The 19,426-nt window shown below is 38.1% G+C and overlaps 1 protein-coding gene across 5 annotated transcripts in view; it reads right to left on the reverse strand.

The window, feature by feature from the left end:
• Window positions 1–18,406, reverse strand: part of LOC106095848 (myb-like protein F) — a 210,084-nt gene extending 191,678 nt beyond the window's left edge. For 4 of the 5 annotated variants that reach the window (XM_059362756.1, XM_059362753.1, XM_059362734.1 and 1 more), the window contains exon 1: window positions 17,681–18,406. The gene's annotated coding sequence lies outside the window, so the exon portion shown is untranslated. The remainder of the gene's footprint in view (window positions 1–17,680) is intronic. The other variant, XM_013263252.2, reaches the window with a different exon arrangement.
• Window positions 18,407–19,426: the final 1,020 nt, after the last annotated feature.

The following is a 19,426-nucleotide window of genomic DNA, read 5'->3' on the forward strand; positions in this document are numbered from 1 at the left end:
AATTTCAGCCAAAGCGGATAAGAATTGCGCCCTCGAGAGGCTCAAAAAGTCAAGATCCCAGATCAGTTTATATGGTAGCTATATCAAAACATGGACCGATATGGCCCATTTACAATCCCAACTGACCTGATGAAAATAGTATACCCCCATCCTATTGTGGGAGGAATAAAAGTTGAGGTCGCAAACTCATTCTGCACACCCAAAGATAACTTTTTATTGTTTTGTTTATGTAAAAAAATTTTGAGCACAGACAGCGCACATGCATTTTATGACATAGTAAACCAATAAGAAAGGGCAAAAGTCGGGCGGTGCCGACTGTATAATACCCTACACCTACCCTATAAGTACAATGTGGGAGCTATATCCAATTCTGAACCATTTTTGATGGAGCTCGGCGAACAAACATTTGTTCAAACTGTAATAACTACGGTTGTAATAACAAAATCTGACGAACATATATATGGGAGCCATAACTAATACTGAACCGATTTCCATGAAATTCTCCAGTAATGTCGAGAGTCATTAGAAAATCCTTCCTGCCAAATTTCGGGTAACAAATAATCATTTTATTGCATTATTACTGCAAATCTGACGAACATATATATGGGAGCTATATCCAAATCTGAACCGATTTTTTCCAATTTCAATAGACTTCGTCTCTAGGCCGAAAAACACGCCCATTCCAAACTTGAAGACGATGGGATGAAAATTGCGACCTGTAGTGTGTACACAAAATTAACACGGACAGACAGACTGACGGACAGACAGACGGACATTGCTAAATCGAATCAGAAAGTAATTCCGAGTCGAACGGTATACTTATCAATGGGTCTATCTCTCTTCCTTTTGGGTGTTACAAACTAATTTACAAAGTTATAATCCCCTGTACCACAGTAGTGGTGTAGGGTATAACAAGGGTCATCGTTATTGTAAACAATACAGAGCTCACATGTGTTATAAGCATCAAGTAGGTATGAAACACTTATGCGCCATTTCCCTGTTTAAAATATCTTTGCACTACACGCGAGAAATGGATAAAGGCAAAATATCAGTAAAACCAAACAAATGGGTTTCCTCGCAGAAGCGGATGATTTAAGGAATTTTTTGAATGAGATATTGACTAGTAGGCAAATGGATATGTGCGTCTCAGTGGCTGTTTACATTCCATTTGGCTTTTTTACATTTAGTACGGTGTATGCAAAAATGAACTACACCCAGAGAAATTTGTCTGCTGATAGCAGCAAACGCAGTCTACTTATATTAAATTAAAAATGTTTACCTTTTGTATGAAACCATATACATTTTTTAACTTCTCAACAACAATTAATGCACGTGCTACACATTAATATAAATTTTTCTTAATTTAAGTCGTGTATTTTGTTTTAAACCTACGATTTTAGTAGTTTCTTTGTAGAAAATAGGAACATTTTACGCTGTATGTATGCTCTTAAAACTAGTAGATGAGATGAAAAATAAAATTTGTTCATCTTAAAACACCATCTTAAAACAGCAGAAATTTTTTGTTATTTTAGCAAAAAAAAAAAACTACTGGTGTCCCATTTCAGCACACTTTTTGCTGTTTCCGCATAAAAACAAATTTCTCAGAGTGTATGAGGCCAGCTAATGCTGAGCAATAAAATTGACGAGAGGCTTTTCGCCACTTTCATACCAATGGCCGCCATGGCTATGTCTACATGGATCTGTTGATCACGTAATTTCCTTTCAGTAATATTCCACAAATTAAAATATTCACTTCCAACATAATTTATTATGGTCATTAGCTCGACTTCCTTTGGAAAAATTGCCCAAAGCATTCAAAACACATAACCGGCCATAAAAGGCGAACAAACCAAGAAAAGAGCAAAACATTCGTTTCATTTCAGCAGATGTTTTTTTTTTAATATTTTATCAGATTTTTGTACTCAAAGCAGCAGATTTTGTTAGTTGAAATGACAGTACAAAATGTTCGCTAATACAGCAGCCCTATGTTTGCTGAAACGGCAGTAATGTCTGCTTTTCCATTTTCAGCAGACAAAAACTGCTGTGTTAGCAAACATTTTTGCTGCTTTTAATAACTAATTTTGGTTGAGTGAATGGCAATAGTACCACAGCGAAAATGTTAGCTGAATCAAACAAGAACTTCCTCTACATTTTGGAAGTGACAGTAACACACACCCACACACACAAAATAGTCATCTAACAATGGTGTTGTATTATGCATGATTGTATCTGTTACCAAAGGCCAAAGGGCATGAGCTCGAGACCTGCTGTCGAACACTGCTGAGCATGCAAGCATATGCACATGGATTTCCATAGCTTGCTGTGTGTAGATGTGGGTATGGGTGGCTCCTCACACAACAGAGTGGCAACTTGGTACTTAATGCATTCAGTGTCAGCATTACTTCTGCCAATGCTGCCGCGTTCGCTGTCGCAATGATGGCTTGTTCGCCATTGTAGTCGCATCCATTGGACCGTGCCCTGTTTAAAATGCAAATGTAAATGTTCTCTCTTTCAGTTTCCATTTCTTCTTGTGAAAGTGTTATTTATTTGCACATGTGCTTGTGTGTGCTTAAATACAAGGTAATCCAAAAATGTGACTCAACCCCACAGTGAATACCAACTGAAGTTAAAAATGCTGACAAATTCCGATTGCTTTTGTGCACCGCATAGAAAATAAAGTTCAATCAAAATGTTCCGTTAGGAATATTGAAAATTTGCAAGGGGGTCTTCGTAATGAATGCCAGCTTTGACGATGAACGCGTCGGGACGAACATCACTCATTGATATAAGAGTACACAATTTTAATAAAAAGTTTTCTTAAGACAACATTTTTATGCAAGATTTGAGATTGGGATTTAAGATTTGATTTGTTTTCTATCAAGTCGGCTCAAGGCCCTGTTCAAATTCAGATGTGTGCTTTACAATCCACTCTAGTTGGGATGGTTGTGAAGCACCATGATCCATTTGTCATCGCCCGCTGATATTATTCTTGGTCGGGATGAACAGTTAAATGCTTCTAGCAACAACACACATGCTGACTTTTAAATGTTTTTATACCCACCACCGTAGGATAGGGGGTATTTTCATTTAGTCCGACCCTACAATGTATATGTATTTCGGATCGTCGTAAAATTCTAAGACGATTTAACGATGTCCGTGTGTCTGTTCGTCCGTCTGTTGTAATCACTCTACAGCTTCAAAAATTGAGATATTGAGCAGAAATTTGGCACAGATACGTCTTTTTGATGCACGCTGGTTAAGTTCTTGAACGGGCCAAATCGGACCATATTTGCATATAGCTGCTATATAGAACGATCTGCCGATAAGGGGTCTGAAGCCCATAAAAGCTTTATATTTTATCCGATTTCGCTGAAATTTATAACAGTGAGTAGTTTTAGGAAACGAACGATATTATCGTAGTAATAAAGGTGGGGTGAAAATAATCTATTTTCACAGTTTGCACAAAAAAATGTCCCTTGCATAGCATTTAAAAAGAAAATATTTAAAGTGGTTTATAAAGACTCGAACAACGAGTTTGTAGCAAAATGAAACATGTCAAAGTAAAAACTGAATAGATTAACAATAATGAATTTACATTTTATTTCTCTTTTGAAACGAGCTTTTTATGATCCAAGTATTTTGCAATGGAAAAGTAAAACAGATGAACAGATACAGGACAAAAAATCTGCTACTACAGCAGCTAGCAGACAGGGTGTCGAGCGTGGTACATATATCAAAGGCGTTTTCGTAATGAATTCGATATAAGTACAACATACCAAAGCATCCGATGAGTTTTCCACCAAGAATCGAAACGCTTCAAGCTATGGTTGGTGTTGTGGTATCTGCTGCAAAATACTTCGACTATAAGAAGCTCGTCTCGAAACAGAAAAAAAATGAGAATTATAAAATAGTGATCCTCGTCTTAATAGGAAAAAAAAAATTGAAAAATATCTTGTTCTGCGCTCCTTTAAAAAATAAATAATTAATTTAAGTTTAAGTTTATTCAAAAATAACTTTTAATTTTTTATATAAGTAGCATTCTTAATTTTGTATTTTATATTGAACCAAATTAATTACTTAAGAAAAAATTTTGTATAAAAATAAAAGGAATAGTTATAATGGCTTACACGTCGCATCCCGCATTTAATTGTTATTATCAAAGAAAGGTAAACAATAACAAGAGCAACGACAACGACAACGGATGAACATCATGGAAATGTTACAAAAGCACAATGCCATTGCTTTACCTTTGCAATCGGAAATGCATTTTCCCATAGCTATGGAAATGTCTACCCAGCGCATGTTTATTCAATATCCAAGAACAACTGCAACAAAGCCAAGGGCAGCTAAATGTCGAAAGAGCACAAGTTACAAAACTACCATTTGCACTTTGTTCATGTGCTAGCATTGGAAACTACTGTGCAACATAGGTAATGCCGATAAGCCTCGAGCTTCAAATTGTAATAAGATTAAAGAGGCTTCAATACAGAGCGATTGTATTTCACAATTGCCATCGTTTAAACCCAAACACATCCACCAATGTTTGAGCAACAAATACAAACCATTATCAAACTCGTTACTGACCAAATGTGGGTGTAAATGTGAGTTTCATGCTATAAACAACCAAATTTCACTTAACTTGCCCTAAACTTGTTCCAAACAATTCGAACATTTCAACGATACACCAATTAGTATTTTATTAAAACTTCTTTATTTGGAATGAGAAAATGTTCTACTGAATAAAATAATTTTTTTATCTCAAAAATAGCAAGCTAGAAACAGTAATCGTGAAAAATATTGACTTTCACTGCGAAACGCTAACTTAATGTCGGCCTTAGTTAAATATAAAATCTACATTCAAAAACAAAAATGTTATCGAAAAAATTACCCCATTGAAACCTTAAAAATTAGAAATCAAGAAAACTAGCCACAAAATAATAAAAATTACAGCTTAAATTGAAAAACAATGCATGAGTACCCCAACACCCAAGCCCAAAGGAATTATACCTACGGAACACAAATTCTATTCTGTCCTTTCGCTGGCTTCGCAAAGAAATAATGCCCGCCAGACGTCAGCCACAACAGAATGGAGCGAGCACACAACTCACTTCCTTTCACGTCAGCAATGTTGTGTGTTAAAGGTGTTGTAAACGTCAGTGATAAATTACAACATTTACGATAAGCGAGTATATACTCGTAAAACATTGCACATGTGAAGAAATCGGACAGGGCAACATTTTCAGCAAATCATTTAGCAATTTTTCCGGAATACATGAATGGAACGGAGAATAGGGATGCCTGAGCACGAAAGGGAAGCTGTATGAGCACATGTCAAACGAATGCTTCGTTAAATCACTTAGACTGTCATTTATGGACTATGCACTAGCGCTGCAATTTCTACGATCTGGCAGATGTTTCGATACTGTAATGTATTGGCAAAGTTTAAGCTTTAATTCAAGTGTTATTGCTTTCTGATGTCAATATCAAGAGAGGTGCATATAAGAAACGTTTTATGCACTTTACTGTCTGAGGCCTGTGATGACAAGAGGTCGCCATCTTGCGAATAATGTATCAAACACAATTGACTTGGCAGAGTGTTTAGTGGTAACTAGCTGACAATTCAGTCGAGTTGTAAGAATCTCTATATGCCAAGTTTTTGTGAGGATAAGTTGACAAATTACCGCAATGTTTCTTTCAACAACACATGGACTGAAAAGTCATTTGTATAATACAAAGGGTACTTTTTTAAGAGCTACAGGAAATTAAAAAAAAAAAACACGAAATTCAGGAAAATGCATAAAATCTTTATTTGAATCGATAGTATGGTCCATATAATGTAATGTTTGAATATTATTTCATGCAAATGTTGACTGTGCCTGCGCCTCAAAGGGTCCATACATTTAGTCCAATTATGGCATACTCTTTCCAACATTTAGTCTTCCAGTGAAATATACCAGTAGGTCATGCAAGTCAAGCTTTTGCATTTTGGGCAAAAAAAGATGGATATCATCTCACGGTAGCGTTCATCATTCACAGTTACATTACGATTCGCATCATCTTAAAAGAAACACGATCCAATGATGCCACCAGCCCATAAACCGCACCAAACTGTGACTTTTTCTGGATGTATTGGTAGCTCTTGCAACCGCACCAAACTGTGACTTTTTCTGGATGTATTGGTAGTTCTTGCAATGTTTCTGGCAGATCTTCACTCCAGTTTCGTCGCTGAAGAAAATTGTTCTTTCTTTGAACTTACTCCCATCCTCATCCTGTTTGTAAATTATCGAAATATTGATCTGAGATCCAGCAGGGTATCTATATATATATATATATATATATATATATATATATATATATATATATATATATCATAGCCAATTAAAGTAAAGTAAGTAAGCCGTTTATTTGCCTATACATGGTGGTATATTCTGCCGGCCATAGTTAGAGCGCTTTTACTTATTTTGTTTAGGAGCGGGTTGTTTTCGTGAGTTAAAAAAAAAAGATTTTTATATATGTATATGTATATATATATATATATGTATATATATATATATATATATATATCATAGCCAATTAAAGTAAAGTAAGTAAGTCGTTTATTTGCCTATACATGCTGGTATATTCAGCCGGCCATAGTTAGAGCGCTTTTACTTATTTTGTTTAGGAGCGGGTTGTTTTTGTGAGTTAAAAAAAAGATTTTTATACACGAGCGAATACATAATAATATGAGTTCATCGAATACATAATAATATGAGTTCAGCCCTTCTCCTCTAGGGTATTAATGTTGGTGCTATATTCACTTTTCCAGCTATTTTTTCGCGATTACTTTTTTAGATAATAGAAAACACGTAAAAACGTGCTAAGTTGGGCAAGGCCGAATCTTATGTTCCTTCCACCATTAACAGCACTTAACAAGTTCTTTGCAACGGTATCTATTTACAGGCAAACAAGGGATAATGGATAAGAATTGCTATGCTATGGGAGCTATATCAGGTTCTGAACTGATGGAGACCATACTTGGTTTGTATGTTGGAGACCATAGTAGAAGTCACTGTGCAAAATTTCAGCAAAAACACTGCAACATTTCAGCCAAATCGGTTTACAATCGCCCACTCTAGCGGGATCGTTTTATACGGATGATATATCACGTCATGAACCGATTTTAACCATACTTAAGACAGTTGTTGGAATGTCATAAGAAAACACCTCATGCAAAATTTCAGACAAATCGGTTGACAATTTCGCAATCTAGAGGGTCAAGTCCAGGATACTTTTATATGGCAGCTTTATCTAAACATGGACCTGTAAAGCCCATTAACAATCCCCAACGCCCTACTTTAATTCGAAGTATTCGTGATTAATTTCATGCGTCTAGCCTTATTTCTTTGAAAATAAGCGTGGACATGGCTAAATCGAGTTTGAATGTCAAGACGATCAAGATTATACATATATCCTTTGTTGGGTCTCAGATCAATATTTGGATGTGTTACCAACGGAATGGCGAAATTAATCGCGAAAAACATGTGTTTACGAACATAGTAGCAGCCCTTAAAAAACAACAGCCCTGGACGTTTGATGGAAAATTCATTTTTTTACAGTGTGATGGATATGTTTTTTTTTTTCGAGTGACTAAACCAATTCGATTACCATGTTTCATTTACTGGGCTTATTGATGGCAGCGGTTTATTTTATGTTCTTCTTGCCATGCCATGTTCTTCAGGCGATGCTATGTCATTTGTACCAGTGGTTTGATTCAATGTTAATGAACACCTTTGGTAGGGCAAGCCAAGGGACCATTCGTCATGAACGCTTCTCGATGTGTGGCCGGAGCGAGAACATAAACATCCTGCTGCAGGATTTGCGTAAGCAGATTCTGACAAGGATTCATTAATCCTGTCGGAAGATTAGAATTGTTGTCGAATTCTATGCTGTGCGTAAGACTCATTGGATCTCCCCCTACGCCGCTGAAGTTAATGACCCATACCCGTACGAATTACCAAATGCGATAATGACTGCCACAGCATATTTTCGCAATTTATGGTGATAAAATATTTTCGAAAATCGATGAGAAGCAAATCAAGATTTTTGCTCGCAGTGTTTGTACATCTCAATAAGCAGTGTCTCGGTCTCGCAAAAGCCTAAAAAAAAACCTAAAAACAGCTATACATCATTATTCCTTGGTTGAAACAGCCAATGTAATGTACTGAGCGCCCGTTTTAGTGGGGTTTCCGCCTATATTTATGATGACACCTTGAGCAAGGAATAATTTACACCATCATTCTTTACGGCCATCTAATTTCGATGGCAGTTGGAGCATGGTTGGGGGGGCGGATGTTGCCAAGGAAGCTTTGTTGCCGTCTGATGTACTTGGGGAGGGCGTGTGTTCTTAAATCGCCTTAAACTAATGTGTTTTTAAATTTTATTTTATAGCCGAAAACTTTCACTTTCGCTCTTTTTCCGGTTCAGACATTGCGGGGGCAACAAGGATTCATCCTTTCGCTTGTTTGTTATTAATAAAATGGATTTTTATTCTGTTTTGAAAGTTGTTTTGTTTTATCGGAGGAGCCTTCATTCATTAACATGCCCCGTCCGACCGATGGCATGCAAGGCCGCTTTGTTGCCGTCCTTACAACGGCGAGGTCCTTGCTGGTTATGATGACGATGTCGATGGCGATGGCAATGATAGACGTCGAAAGTGGTGCTTATTGCCTAACTCCAAGGGCAACAAAGACCGACAATAACGATTATGGCAATTTGTTGATGTCTTCGTCCTTGTTGCTGTTTTTGTTGTCGTCGTCGCTGTCGTTATTGTGACGGCTGTCTTTTGAACGCATTTAAAAGTTTGTCATTCTATAGTGAATATACTTTTATAGACTGTAGACGTGTGTGTGTGTGTGTGTGTGGTACGTTTATAGTAGGTAGTATTGTATATGATATTGAATAGATGTGGAATAGAATGTGGTGGCAAATGGTGCCCTCTATGTGTCCACCAATATTCTAAATACGAGTTAGACTGTGTCTGTCTGTGTGTGTGTTTGTGTGCGTGATTGGCTGAGTGTATCTCAATCTATAGGAAACTTTCGCCATGAACGGCTCGTTTGACTTGAATATTTTATTGAATGACGTGGTGGAAATTTGTAGACCGCTATCGGCGCTGTGCTTCAAATATCCTTGAAATGCTTTAATTATTGATATTGATTTTCTTCTTCGCTTGCTTTCCAACTTGCAGCAGTTCGGCATTCTCGACTCTCCGCCTAACCCACGAATGGCTCGGTGGACTATGACTGTGGTTCGGGCAGTGCCCTATGTTTGTGTTCAAATTAAAATTGGTATGTCCTCTTTGTAAAGCCAACCACAATTTAACAACACTTTATTGTAGTTTTTGCCTTTTTTGAAATTGTTATTAAATATAAATATATACATAGACACACACACACACACACTCTCTCCTAGTCATAGTTACTCACTCATAGACCGCACCAGCCAACAGTTCCCAACCAAACGGGCAGACCGCACTTCAATTATCTTGGTGTACGCTAGCACCACCACTGCTCCGGACAAGGACGACGGCGGTGGTGAGGACAACGATGAAGATGATGTCGATGTCGACGTTGACGTCGATGATGGTTGTAGTTGGACCATGGGGTGCTTTGTGTTGAAGTGTAGGCTTTAGTGGGTTGTGGCGGGAGATGAGGGCAGATGTTGGTGCTTTGAGTTTAGTTGGCTTCTGTGGTGTGGTGTGTTTTGGTTTTAAAACGTATGTTTTTACATTTTAGTTGAAAGGAGAACTACCACATGGGAAATTTAATTCATATTCCTCTAAATAGAGCAAACGCAAAGGCAAATATGACAATGAATTGGGGCCTTTGTGTTTAGTCGTTTGCCACAAGTTACCCTATACGATAACAGAGCGTCGCCTCACTACTCTCATACAGCACAGTGCATCAAGATAGCATTGTAGGTAGCAGTTCAGATTTTCTTTTGTTTAATTTTTTTCCAATTATGGTAGTTCAAATGGTTATGGAATCTAATATTTTACAAATATATAAACCTCATTGCCTCTCTAAAAATTATCATACCTTCATCATAGCATGCCGCAATGCGACACCTCTTTTGTGGAAGTGTTTTTACATGACATAGTACCTCACAAATGAAAATTTTATGATGGTCTCACCTGGATTCGAACCCAGACGTTCAGCGTCATAGGCGAACATGCAATTGTATTACTTTGTGGAACAGGGTCCAGACTTAAGCCTTCCCAATACATTATGTATATCACAATTTATAAGAAAGACAGTCAAACATGGTTGGGCAAAAGTATTGCTACGTTGCAGCTTTTTGCACAATGAAATAAGGATATCATTGATGTGTGTTACAACTTTGACGCAAGCAATACTAGACTATTCAGACTGAAATATGCTTCTGAATCAAGATAATGACCCAAAACGTACTATTCAATTGGCAAGTGGTGGTCTTAGGTTAATGGGGTTCAGGTTAAGCCGTGACCTATTCAGTCTGCTGATCTCAATACCATACAGCATTAATGAGGAGACATTGCAATTATGTTATAGAGAACCGTCTGTAAAATGCAGAAGTGATGTTGAATGCAGTTCGTAATGCGTGGCACAAAATTAAAATCCGTTTAAAGCTATACCAGGATCATTCCGTAAAGAGATGCCAAGATCTCATTGAGACTCCATGCATCAGAGATGTTCCAAAGTCATCAAGTAAGAGTTCACTACGCTAGGCATATATTGGGTTGCCCAAAAAGTAATTGCGGATTTTTTAAAAGAAAGTAAATGCATTTTTAATAAAACTTAGAATGAACTTTAATCAAATATACTTTTTTTACACTTTTTTTCTAAAGCAAGCTAAAAGTAACAGCTGATAACTGACAGAAGAAAGAATGCAATTACAGAGTCACAAGCTGTGAAAAAATTTGTCAACGCCGACTATATGAAAAATCCGCAATTACTTTTTGGGCAACCCAATACGTAATTTAAGTTTTTATTAATTAATTTTCAAATTTTGTGCCATTTGTTTTTAAAAGTACTGGGCTATGTATCAATACTCCAATTATTTTGAACAGTGATGTTTGTGAAAAAATTGATTCAATGAAAAATTGTAAATTATTGTAGCTTTCAATTTAAAGAATTGATTATTAATTAATCCTTCGCAAAAAAAAAATAAATAAGAAAACGTATTTTTATAAAAGAATTCAATTTTGTTCTTAAGAGGAATTATTGTTTTGAACACAATTGTTAATACCTACTTAAGGATGGATATTTCTTTACCGCGTAGAATATTATCAAACAATGCAGAAGACTGAGAGTTCCTACCAATACTGACTGCTGGCTTGCAAATTCTCCATAAAAAAATCAACCTATACCACTCGACGCTCACGCGCTCCCACTTTTTGCAAAAAGAAAAAGAGCCACCAAAGATAAACAAAGTAATCAAATAAAATCAAAGTAAAGGAAGAATTTTCACGTAAAAGAGTCATCCTTTAAGCCCAGTTCTGACTTTGACTTTTTGCCCGGACAACTGCCAAAGCGCATTATAAAAAAATGGTGACGAAGAAATAATGACGAATACATGCCGTACTGAGTTCTGTGATCAAATTTGTAGCGACATGTCGCTGCGCCAATACAAATTTCGCTTCAATTAATTACCAATGTAATTAAATTCTCACGAAATGGGCATCAATCAAGTCTTGTTCAATGATATTGTCTTTGTTTGTTTGTTGTTGTTTGGCTTTTATTTGTGTTCTTGCAAAGGAGAGAGCCCGTCGGTATAATTGAATAGGCATTTTCTTTGCGAAAGAAGTCAGTACTAGCCATAAACGAAGTTGCAAATTACTCGCAATACTCTCCTTGGCTACAAATCAAAAAATAAATAAAATAAATCGACCAAACCGAATGTGCGATATCTAACTAAATTCTCTGTTTAGAAAAGATGTGACAATTTACTCAAATTATGGACCTTAGAAGACAAACTACATCTTATATGTCTAAAAATTAAATACATGTCCCAACTTGACGCGGAGTTCGAAAACGATAGCAGAAAACATAGCTGACTGGAGGCAATCTTATCTAAACTCCACCATGGATTGCAAATGTTTGGACTCGACAATGATTGCAAATGATTGTTGGAAGTCAAATTGATGTCCCAATTCAACTTTTTGAGCCCATGGATGGCAAACAAGCAAATCAGTTCATAGACAAATATAGCGTCCACATTAACTGATTTGCACATAACGCCCATCATGAGGACTTCTGTTATGGGCTTATTTTGCCAGACACGTTTGCCCACCAAATCACTATTTTCGAACCATTTGGGAGCTAAATACTAACGCGTGCATACTCTGCTGCATAGATTACATAGATGCTGCTTACAAAGATGGGGGATTCATTTTGTCATGCCGTTTGCAACACATCGAAATATCCATTTCCGACCCTATAAAGTATATATTCCTGATCAGCGTAAAAATCTAAGACGATCTACCCATATCCGTCCGTCTGTCCGTCTGTCTGTTGAAATCCCTCTACAGTCTTTAAAAATAGAGATACTGAGCTGAAATTTTGCACAGATTCTTTTTCTGTCCATAAGCAGGTTAAGTTCGAAGATGGGCTATATCAGACTATGTCTTGATATAGCCCCCATAAAGACCGATCTGCCGATTTAGGGTCTTAGGCCCATAAAAGCCACATTTATTATTATTCGATTTTGCTGAAATTTGGGACAGTGAAATTTGGACCTTCTTCCATTTGGTCCAAATCAGATTTGGATATAGATGCCATGTAGACCGATCTCTCGATTTGAGGTTTTGGGACCATAAAAGGCAAATTTATTGTCCGAGGTCGTCGAAATTTGGGGCAGTGAGTTGTGTTAGGCCCTTCGACATCCTTCTTCCATTTGGCCCAGATCGGTCTAGATTTAGATATAGCTGTCATATAGACCGATCCTCCGATTTAGAGTCTTAGACCCATAAAAGCCACATTTATTAGGCCCTTCAACATCCTTCGTCAATTTGGCCCAGGTCGGTCCAGATTTGAATATAGCTGCCATATAGACCGATCTCTTGATTTAAAGTTTTGGGCCCATTAAAGGCGCATTTATTGTCCGATGTCGTTGAAATTTCAGACAGTGAGTTGTGTTAGGCTCTTCGACGTCCTTCTTCAATTTGGCCCAGGTCGGTCCAGATTTGAATATAGCTGTCATATAGACCGATTTCTCGACTTAAGGTTTTGGGCCCATAAAAGGCGCATTTATTGACCGATTTCGCCGAAATTTGGGACAATGCTTTGAGTTTGGCTCTTCGAAAATTTTCTGTAATTTGGCTCAAATCGGTCCAGATTTGGATGTAACTGCCATGTAGACCGATATCTCGATTTAAAGTCTTCGCCCCATAAAAGGTGCATTTATAATACGATTTCACTGAAATTTGACACAGTGACAGTTTTAAGATATAAATAGACAGACACAGTTTTAAGTTATAAATAGACAAATGTTTTGTTATACACAATTGAACAATGACTTGTACTTATTAGAATTTACTTCGATATAATTGCTATGGGACATAAGGTATGAAATTTTCACCGTATTTTGATGAAAGATAAACCATCATAAATACCCGAGGTGGTGGGTATCCAAAGTTCGGCCCGGCCGAACTTAATGCCTTTTAACTTGTTTTATCTTGTTAATTTGTTGCTGATATTTCTAATTGGAACTCTGCAATGCTGTTAGCCTATTCTTGTAATTGCACACTACTCCCCTACAGTGTGGTACATGGCGTGCCTTAACTTCCAGAGCAATAGCTGAAGCATTTGTTAACCGATCTTCTTAACGGATTAACTTTAGATATTCCACATGCATATGCCCGATTTGCTTTCATACCGCCATAGTGTGTACATCAATTATTAGAAATCTAGATTTCCCATATAACTCGGTGTGTTTGTTTTTTTTTTTTTTTTAAATTTTGGATTTTCATAACCTGGTCTGCACCACAGACAATAAATGAATTGTAGATATGCCAAGCGACTCTTTAAAGGGGCAGGGCCATTAAGACAGAAGAAAATTTACAGAGAACCTTGAATGAATTTGGTTAAGCTTTAAAAATATATCATGTTCAACTTTTTTTGAATTCCGGTCCTTAGAACCATCTGCCATGGCTTTGCTTTAAATTTACTGAAATATGGGACGTATGAGCCTTTGAAATCTCCTTCCAGTTATATCATAGGGGACGGTATACTAAATGGTGCTCAAGTAAAACCAATTGTAAACTACATTGCAGTAATTTTAAAATAATACCAATTTGTAGTTCAAACAAAAAAAACTATTGATTCAATAATTTTTTTGATTGAAAATTAGAAACTTCAATGATGAGTTTTGTAAATTATTTTATTTTTTATTTGAAACTTTCAAAATTTTTTGGTATTTGGTATATGCTTTTGGTATTCGTACCTTTTCTTTGCTACCCAAATTAGCAATCTTCGAAAACTAAGTGGAACTTTAGGGGTGACTTAGAGGATTTGTATATTTGAAATTTGAAGCTTGACCTCTGATCTGTGTTGTGCTCATCGTTATCGTGAGAAGCTAGCTGGGTGCTACCAGTCGTGACCACAGATTGTGGATAGAGGAATACTCCATACGGTGTAGCTGCAACTGCAATCGCGGGCAATCAGTGGCATCGAATGAAAAGTCTCAGTGAGAGGCTTGTGGTTATGTTCCTACTAAAGCCAGCGACATGTGTGAGGTAACGTGGAGTTAAAAGGGTCCTTGCAGATCTTGAAGTTAATAAATCTCCGAGCCCGGACGGTATATCAACACTTGTCCACTGTAAGTGTTCTTCGGCGCTTGCTCGTCCACTACGCAACCTTTTCAACCTTGCGGATGTTTTCCCTCCGCATTGGAAGGTTGCGAACGTTCAGCCCATCCCCAAGAAAGGTGGGGCGAACAACCCTGCGAATTACCGGCCAATTGCGATAAGCTCCATGGTTATGGAGAGTATGGTTAACCATCATCTTGTCAGATACTTAGTCGAAACGATGGAGTCGCTCTATCCACCAGTTTGGTGAGAGTAAGGTAGTGCTATTTGATAGGGTCTGGCACGGTGCACTTTTATCATAGCTTGTCGCTTTTGGTGTCGGTAATAACTTCATTCGATTTATATCGAGCTTTCTCTGAGAGCGCACTATACGAGTTGTTGTAGATGGGTTCTCATCAGATGAGTATACATTGACCGCAGTTGTGCCACAAGGCTCTGTCTTTCCCCTTCCGTTTTTCTTATTTTCATTGACGATCTATTGGGTCAGACTTCGGATCCAGTCTACTCATTTGCCGACGACAGTAGCCTGTGTCATTCATAGTCATTCGACCATAGGCCCCCAGTCCTCAAGAAATTATGGACAGGAGGCGCATTATGGATGAGACGGTTTCCCAGGATTTGTTGGCCATTTCCAAGTGGGGTAGAATGTAAAGAGTAGACTTTAAAGCCCAGAAGACGCAGTGCTGTTTCTTGTTTCTCACCCATTTTAATCGTCGATGTCTATCGACGGTATAGATATTGAGCAGTCAGATGCTCTTGATGTTCTGTGCATGAAGATACAATGTGATGTCCGTTGGTCAAAACACGTATTCGAAGTGTCGAAAGAAGCATTCAAGTGTTTGGGCTTTCTTAAGCGGTGCAAGAAATAGCTCACCTTTTCTGATCTTCTTAATATCTATACTACCTACATCAGGCCGAGGATGGAATATAACTCTCATATATGGGCAGGAGCTCCCAAATCATCCTTGGAGCTACTTGACCGCGTTCAACGGAGAGCGATGGTATTGATTGGGGACAGTAGGGTATCCAACTCTATTGCTTCTCTTGAACATCGTCGGAATGTGGGTAGCGTTGTATTGCTCTATCGTTATTTCATGGCGTGTGTTCCAGGGATATTCGTCTCCTTATCCCTGACGTTAGGATGTTCACCAGGAATACAAGACTTGCCGGGAACTCACACCCGTTTGTAATTGATTGGCCTGTCGACCGAACCATGCATTACCGAGAAAATGCATTTATCGCCCGAAGCATTCTCATGTGGAATCGACTTCCGGCTAATGTCTTTCCCACCGACATTGACGTTTAGAAATTTAAGACTAATATCAATAAACACTACTCCCTCTTTCCCCCCTCTAACCCTTAACTTTCCTGCTTGCCAACGCAATGCACTGCATATATAGGGGACATCCCTGCGTGTTGGTTACGTGAAAACAAAAATATATAAACCGATTCTGATTGTAGTGTGGTCCGCATTTGGTAAATGGGTGGAGGCGTCTAAAGCTGCTATTACACAATCAGACACGTCATGTGAGCTGTCACTCTCTGTATTCATAAGATTTGTTTTATGTACGTCGAATACGAATATAGCGCGCTCTTATCGGCATGTATTCCCACATGTATTGTACTTTTCTTAGTCATGTGTCTACATATATGTTCGATGAAATAAAAGCTCGGTTAATTGAGTGCACGAGGTGAAATTACATATGACATGGGTGATCGTGTAAGAACAGCTTAGCATAACTCATTATTTCAAAAGGCAACGAAATTTGGAAGATTTGCCTTTTCGGATAATAGGTGTATTTCGTCAGTGCATATTCCTATATAGCCTGACTGAGATCGTATATGTCATGGTTGCCAAACTACAAACTAAATATTTCAAATTTAACCACAACAGGTTGAAACAAACGCCTTTTATTAGCTCAAGTTATTTATTGGGGGCCACCGTAGCGCAGCGTCGTCCATGTCCCCAAGGGTCCGAATCGTGGCGAGAACACGGTAATACATTTTTCAACGGTGGTTATTCCCTCCTTAAGCTGGCGACATTTGTGAGGTACTGTACCATCTGGTATGGCAGCCATGTAAAAACTTCCCCACAAAGAGGTGTCGCATGGCGGCACACCGTTCGGACTCGCCTATAAAAAGGAGGCCCCTTATTATTGTGCTTAAACTTGAATCGGACAGCACTCAGTTCTTTCCCTGTTCCCTTAATGGAATGTGAGGTACTTCTGTGAGGTACTGTACCATCTGGTATGGCAGGCATGTAAAAACTTCCCCACAAAGAGGTGTCGCATGGCGGCACACCGTTCGGACCCGGCTATAAAAAGGAGGCCCCTTATTATTGTGCTTAAACTTGAATCGGACAGCACTCAGTTCTTTCCCTGTTCCCTTAATGGTCGTGGGCAAATTTACATTTGTTCAGTTAGTAGCTCTCTGTATGACTATCTACATAAACATTTAATTGGCGGATTGGCATTTACTTGGTATGGTTGTTGAAGAAGCTAAGGCGATACGCTTTTCCAAATTTCAACGGTTTTTTTTTTTGGAAGAAAGAAATTAAATTTGAAGATCGATTACTATGGCAGTGAATCGTTTAGCCATTCATAACTTTTAATTTTTAATGTTTCCTTAGACGAACGAAATTGAAAAGCTTATTATCCATTTCCTAAGGAATTTCTTTGTGAATGAGGGTCTAGCCCTTTCAAATTTGTACACGCCTGACTTTTGAGTATTTGTTTAAGTCTTGCATAATAGTGATTAGAAACTTGGGGAATGAATTTTGGCAATGTTTTGTTTTTGTTATAATTAAAGTGTCCTTAGTCTTGTCAAGCATGCTATATCGATTTTCGTACTCACTTGCAAATTTTAATTTTATCCCAATCACTATTTGGTGTTTGTTTGTTTGTGTTTTTATTTGATCTGTAACACTCGATGGACACTTTGCGAAAGCCACGACAAAATCTTTAATGGTCCTTTCAAAACTCTTTGTTAGAGGCCGATAGGTTTTGGTGTAGGGAGTTTAAATTACCATCGAACCAACTCTCGAAACCGCACACAGCACGAAATACTCCCATTTGGCATGACTCATAGCATAAATAAAACTGAATGACCGTGTGGAAGTGGCTTTTCATGCAAGTACGATGTGTGTATATGGGTTTGTGCGCGTATGAGTCTATGTGCGGTTTTATAAAGGCAATATTTTATTCACACAAATTAGATACGTACAGCCGACCAACACCAGATCCTTGGCTTAGGAGGCACACACTCACACCTTGTGAGAAAAGGCGCTGTTGTTTTGTTTTTTTTTTTTTTCTCTCCTTCTTGATGCCAAATTTGTGTTGGCTTTCGAATTACACTTGCAAACAATTATATAGCACTTAAACACAGTCGTTGACTTTCTCCGAGCCCTTTTTATGCAGTACCGGCATTTTTATTAACATTATCAAATCAAGCATTTCTTTTTCTTTATATTCCTTACTTGGGTGTTTGCTTTTTTTGTTTTGTTTTTGTTTTGTGGCCACAAGCAAATGCCGATTTGTTTCCGATTTGTTAACTCTTGAAGCGTTCGATGTCGCAGCGTAATGTAAACTGAGGAAAATGTCCTTCGGACTTGAACATATATTCGTTTCAGGATTAGTTCACTGTTGCTTGGCGCACGCCCGGCTTTCGAGAGGAAAGTCGTTTGTTGAATGAAATCCTTAGACCTTCGCACGATGTTCCGAAAAAAAAAACTCCGAAAAAGCAAACCAAAAAAAAAGACATCGGTTCTTTTGCCTGTTCGTTCTCTTAGATTTCCGTTTCCGCTTCTCTTAACATCCTGTTGATTTGGACTGCGCAGAAAGCAGTGAGTATGAGGCAGTTTGCCATGCCACGAGTGTAACGTCAGCTTCAGTGTTGTTTCGTCTGAGAATTGACCAATGAATTTCTCTCTTTGACTCACTCGTCCTTTCGGAGTTGTGGCCAAAGGAGAGTCTGTGTATGGGAGAGAAGTGAATCGTATGTGTTTGTTGAAAAGATGTGCGTGCGTGTGTGTTTGTTTCTGCTTTATCGTCTGATCCTTTAATACCACGCGTTTAGCATGTCTTTAAGTCCATAGTCTGTCAGGTTGTTTATGTTCATCCCCCCCTCAAGTGCTGGCATTTATGCCATCTCCCGGTGGTTCCCCATCAGCGTCAGTGTCTGAGTCTTCAAACGATTCTGTTTCTATTTAGTTTTTTATGTCAAGGAATTGATTGTAATCAATTGTCAATTAACGTGAAAATGGACAGACAGACAGACAGACAGTTTGTATTCGCTGTTTGAATTTTCCCATGACATGAGGATCCAGACTGACTGGTGTGCTGGCGGCAATCGGGAGGGGGCATCCTTTCTTTTTTTTTTTTTTTGTATTGTTTGTACATTGTCATCGTTTTGATTTGGTGTGTTTTATGGACTTTATGATAAACATGAAATATTTATTTGTTGCTTCTCGGCGAAAGGGTGTACGGGACAGCTGGAAAAGGATATCCGTTGGCATTGTTTATGATTGCATACGATAGGGCAATGACAAATTCCCCATAAGAGGACATTTAAAATGGATACAACAATTGTTTCTTCGAATGC

This window comes from Stomoxys calcitrans, chromosome 1, assembly GCF_963082655.1.
Source record: "Stomoxys calcitrans chromosome 1, idStoCalc2.1, whole genome shotgun sequence".
Lineage (NCBI taxonomy): Eukaryota > Metazoa > Arthropoda > Insecta > Diptera > Muscidae > Stomoxys > Stomoxys calcitrans.